This window comes from Arachis duranensis, chromosome 4 (genome assembly GCF_000817695.3).
Source record: "Arachis duranensis cultivar V14167 chromosome 4, aradu.V14167.gnm2.J7QH, whole genome shotgun sequence".
In the NCBI taxonomy this organism is placed as follows: Eukaryota; Viridiplantae; Streptophyta; class Magnoliopsida; order Fabales; family Fabaceae; genus Arachis; species Arachis duranensis.
Genome location: NC_029775.3, coordinates 88,158,113 through 88,164,051, shown reverse-complemented (window position 1 = coordinate 88,164,051; position 5,939 = coordinate 88,158,113). Strand labels below are relative to the sequence as shown.

Below are 5,939 nucleotides of genomic sequence, written 5' to 3'. Positions count from 1 at the left end.
ATTATTTTTTGATAAATAATATTTTAAAAATAAAATCATGAATAACTATAATAAATCACAAATAATTTATTTATTTTTTAACAACAAAAAATTTTAAAGGCTTAATAATAAGTGTAAGGTTATGGTGGGTTTAGAATTTTAGTAGAAAGAAGGAAAAAACTAGAATTCTATATTTTATTTTTAAAGAAGTTTTTCAAAAACTTATTTAAATGTAAAAATATTTTAAATTTTAGAGTGTTAATGAAAAAAAAAATAATATTTTTTAAAATAATTTTTTTAGTTACAAAATAATTTTTGTATTTTGTGACAAACAAATAATTTGTTACAAACAATATTAAATTTTGTGACAAATTAATTTTTTGTTACAAAATAATTAAAAATTTTTAAACAAATGAATATTTCATTACAAAATATTTTAAAATTTTGCAATAATTTCATTTTTTTTTACAAAATATTATAAAATTTTACAATAAAATATCGGTTCGTTACAAAAATTAATATAATTTATAACAAAAGAATTAAATAGTACAAAATAATAAAATATTTGTAACAAATTATGTTATTGTTACAAAATATTATTATTATGTAACAATTACTAATTTTTATTACAAATATTCCATCTTGTAGTGAATTATCATAGATAACTTTATACACTCACTTAAATTCATTTAAAGATCATGATACTACTGATCATTTCATTAATTAAGCTAAGGAATCAAAGAAGAGGCATTGAATTTGCAAAAATGTTTTACGAATATAAAAAAATTATCACATGTATTTTTATATATTTATACATATTATTTTACACATTTTTTAACAAAGTAATTGATTACAAAAATTATCAATCATTTTACAGTAGGATATTTAAACATTTTATAAAAGATCGGAATAGTAAAAAATTTTCACAATAATATAATCAAATTTTAATGAATATTAAAATCAGTCATCCTTATATTTTTATACTTTTATTCATATTTTGATTATAAATATAATTCTAATTCAATTATATTATTTATGAAGTTTGATTAGAAACATAAATTAAATTTGATTATATTACTCATAAAATTTTATTATAATTGAGAATCTAGTTTAATTATATTATTTATGATGTTTGTTGATCATAAATATAAATATGGCTGGGTACTGCTCTATATTCCTATATAGGTGGTTGATTTATAACTGAATGTTGGTATATGTATACTGTATAGCATGGTTTGATTGTGATTAGTCTCTTCTAATTTTAAATTGCGAATCATACCTTTTCATTTTCGCGCCTTTATTTGTGCAATATATGGAGCTCTCAACTTGTATCAGTTGAAACGTAGGGTAACCTTTTAATTTGTTTAATTTATCCTTTCAATTACTAGAGAAGAATTTTCTAGTGAATTAAATTCCCCAACTTTAAGTCTACGTACAAGTTAACGAGAGAAAAATTCAAAGACACGCTACAAAAAAAAGGCCTATACCGTGACCATAACTAGTGAAAATAGTTACCATAGATTTATGGTCACGGTTTTTTACTGTGGTCTATTTTTTTGTGGTCATAGGTCTATGGTCACGGTTTTTTTATCTATAGTCACAGTTTTTATGGTCACGGTTATAATTTTTAAATTCTAACACTTTAAACCACGGTTTTTAACCGTGACCATAGGACAATCTATAGTCACATACAAAAACCGTGACCATAGCTATATCTATGGTCACGGTTTTAGCCATGACCATAACCTCTATGGTCACCCCTCCATAAAACCGTGACCATAGCCTTATCTATGGTCACGGTTTTGGCCGTGACCATAGAGCTTATGGTCACCCCTTCTTAAAACCGTAACCATAGCCATATCTATGGTCACCTCTCCTCAAAACCGTGACCATAGCCTTGTCTAAGGTCACGGTTTTAGCCGTAACCATAGCCTCTATGGTCACCCATTCTCAAAAACGTGACCATAGCCATATCTATGGTCACGGTTTTGGCCGTGACCATAGCCTCTATGGTCACCCCTCCTCAAAACCGTGACTATAGCCTCTATGGTCACCCCTCCTTAAAACCGTGACCATAGCCTTATCTATGGTCATGGTTTTTCGCCGTGACCATAACCTTATCTATAGTCACCCTATTTTAAAACCGTGATCATAATTTATTCTATTTTTTAGATTTATTTTTTTAAAACATAATCAAATCCTGATAAGTCTAAAAAGAAAAAATTCAATAAATCTAAATCATAAAATTTACATTATAAACTATATATGTTTTTAGTCCAAACAAGACAAATCAAAATATGGTATAATTTATCCATTACATGTAATACCAGGTAGAAGCTATTAAAAAAATTACAAAAGACATCAAAATATTATAATGTGAAAACAAAAATATTCTCTAATATAGTACATATTCTTCTCATCCTTTGAAAACCAAAAAAATTCTTCTCTAATTTGTTCGCTCATCTTGTAATGTTTTTCACCTGAAACCCAAAAAAAATTGAACAATTGAACAATTGATTAGAAATTAGTTAGAACATGACAAATTACATTAAAAAAACACGCAAACACATTAGAGTATTGGACACATAAGATCTGGAAAATCTGAAACAGTTGATCGCTTTGTTTGACTTTGAAGCAGACAGCAGATTCAATGCACGTTTGACTTTTGTAAACTAATTAATTAAGACTATATAAGAACGTTTATAGTTGTTAATAAAATATATATCAAGATAGAGATAGTGTTAAATTATACTCAGTTATGCTTACAATAAAAGACCAAGAATTTAATACATGTTCAAGGAAAAACTCAAACACAATTGTTAATGTCGCAGTAACATGTCCATGAGTCCACAGTTTTAACATTTCTAAGATAACTAATCACCTATTAGCTAAGTACAAGTTCAAATTGATCTAAACCTCATGCAATTTCTAAGGTGCAGACTTAACTCCCAAAGAATAATTGCTTACTTCCCTATACATCACTCGGATTATTTTCTTTAACACCTAAAAATATAGAAAACTTGCAAATATAATAAATAATAAAATATATTCAATTTAACCAATTTTCTACTTAGAAGAAAATCGAATATACTTAACCAATACAACACAACCATTGAAGCTAAAGACTTCGATTAATTAAAGGAAAAGGGCTAGAAAAAGAGAACAGAGAATGATACCTTCACTTTAAGCAAAGTCAGCCACTATCTTGAAGAATTTCAAGCTTTTGGTGAAAGTCTTTACTTTCCATGTCCTCTTCAATTTAAATATGCCATCTTCTTTTACCAAATTCCACTCAGAAACCTAACCAGAAAATGTCAATTTCCAAAACACTTTAAGTTGAAAAAGCTTTATTATGATGATGACGATTATGATGATTACGAATAAACCTGTGGCATCAATGTGTGTGCTGCATCCTTGGTCATCGGTTGCAGTTCCTTCAGATTGCATGGCACACACTTCTTATCTCTGAGACCTAACAAAGGGAAAAAAAGTTATATATGACAGCATGAACAATGAGATTATAGAATATAGTTTTTGATAAAACTTGACTCTTTCATGAGATATGAACAAATCAGATATCACACAAAAGAAAATATCTCAAATCAATTTTCATGACACAAGAAGCTTACAGATAAACATAGGGAATAATGGATAAAATAGAGAAGAAAAAGTATAACTGAATTGTTAATCTAAGGAAACATAGCTACTAGCACTATAACAAATTGTTGATTGAAGGAGATATAACTGAATCAAGGATATCATATAACTGAATCAAGCAAAGGGCGAATTATCTTTTCAGAACCCCCAAAAAATTAAAATAAACATCATGTTTATTTGACTCATTATGAACGGATTCACTGTCAACTTCTTGTTCATCTGTGGTCTGGGGTTTTTTGACTCATTTCACTCTTAGGTGAACCTGTAATGGAGAAATAAAGTAATAGCAGTTAAACCATAATCTATTTGCAGTCACCTGAATTATATAACTCAAAATTTATCCCTCAGAAAGAATAATGATCAACAATGACTTTTCCATAACCTTATATAAAGATACCTCAAAATTTTATATATATTAACAAATAAATATACCTTTATCTTCAAGCTTATCCCAATCTTCATCCCAGTCAGCAGCTACTTCCAGGATACCAGTTGCCAACCTTAAAAGGAAAAAATTGAGTGACCCTAGAGAATATAAGAATAACATAACATAAATGCAATGCAATGTAATTACTTTTTCAAATTAAAAGAGCTAGTTGAAGAGAACACATGGACCTCCTGGCAACCACAAAGCAAGGAGAAATAACAAAGAAAACAAGTAAAAGGGGATAACATGATAACTATCTATGCATCAATAGGTAAACTATACACTTAGCGAGAGAACAAACACCAAGTGACTTCATTCTACATGAATGGAAACAGTTTTTGTAATCTTATATGATATAGTAGAAGAAAAATGCAACTGCAAGTAACAGATAACCACAATTAAATACCCTTTTATAAAAGAAGAAATCTACATAGTCAAAAGAAAAAAAATGCAGAACATAGAGTAGGATAGGACTCCACACACACAAAAGTAGAAAACATTAAAAACAATTCGAACAAGCAAGAAAATCAGTGTAACAAAGCTTCAAACTCCTTCAGCATCTACCTATGTTAAAAGAATTAGGAACCACGACATTATTAAGTATCAATTAGTTAAGCAATCAAAAACATTCTAGTAATGCCAAAATCTTTACTGAGCAAAAATTATGGCTCTATAAATACATACTTTGACACAACAAATTAAATAATGATCTATTATTTCCCTTGCTTTAAATGAAAAATATTGGTTCCATATGGTTTAAGTTAAAAGAATAGCTACAAGCACAGACCAACATATTCCAAATAGCACAAGTTAGACCTTAGGGTTTGGAGTTGATCAAAAAGTCACATTGAAACATTTATATTTAACTAGGTCTACATAAGAGTTATCCATGCAGCATAACATTCTTATTTAATGTGATTCTTATATGAAACAGAGATGCAAGTATGAGCAATAAGCAAAGAATCAATCTTAGAGATTTTGGTCTATGACATCCAAAAATTAACAAAAAAATTAATTTTATTTGTATTGAATAGCTTCAGCCAAAACAGAATTAATATTTTCCTATTTGAATCAATGACCAAAACAGAGCAGTAATCAAAACAGAAAATGAATTTCCAGCCAGAGAATCAGTGACCGAAATAGAAAATGCACTTCCAGCCAGAGAACCAGGGACAAAAACAGGCAGCATTATACCAAATCAATATTCAAATCAAAATAGAAACCAAATAAACTAAAATCACATAACAAGAGACACTTGAGTTACCTAATTAGAGGTTGGGCCACAACAAGGAAGCAAAGAACCAGTGACAGGGTGATTCAAAAGCAGCAAAGTCCAGAAGGGCAGACGACGGCGTGACAGCAGAAGCAGGAGAGGTGACAACCCACAAACGACGAGGAGAAACATCGATGGTGACAACGAGGACGACGGGTTCACGCAGATCCAATGGTGACGACGGCGATGGAGCTGACAGTGACGAGGGCTGGAGGGCTCCTCTCCAGTGGCTGCAGCGCTCTCTCTCTCTCCTTGCGTTATGACTCTCCCGACGGCGGCGACGGTGGCGGTGACACCCACCGGCGCCGTCTCTCCTTTTCCCCCTCTCCTTCCTTGTCCTTCTTCCCCCCCTCGAGCTCCACCCTTCCTCTTTTCTTTCCTTTTCTTTCTGTGTCTGTGTATATGGTGAGGACTGAGTGTGTGCATAAATTAGGGGAAAAAGGGTTGGCTTAGGGTTAGAGTTTGGAGAGCAGGGTAAAATAGGTTTTTATTTGGGAATTTTAATAAAATTTGTTGTGAAATAAATAAAAGATATATTAAATATAAAATAAAGATGTATTAATATAAGACTTTAGCATTAAAATAATTAGTTCAATAATGATT

General features: G+C 30.3%; 1 long non-coding RNA gene across 1 annotated transcript; it reads right to left on the bottom strand.

Annotated features, from left to right (window-relative positions):
• Positions 1 to 2,295: 2,295 nt before the first annotated feature.
• On the bottom strand, positions 2,296 to 5,595 carry LOC107484856 (uncharacterized). Its single transcript, XR_001591274.3, has 5 exons — positions 5,328 to 5,595; positions 4,069 to 4,136; positions 3,366 to 3,898; positions 3,156 to 3,279; positions 2,296 to 2,459 (listed from the first exon to the last, which is right to left on the bottom strand). It is a non-coding gene; the product is annotated as an uncharacterized LOC107484856 (long non-coding RNA).
• Positions 5,596 to 5,939: the final 344 nt, after the last annotated feature.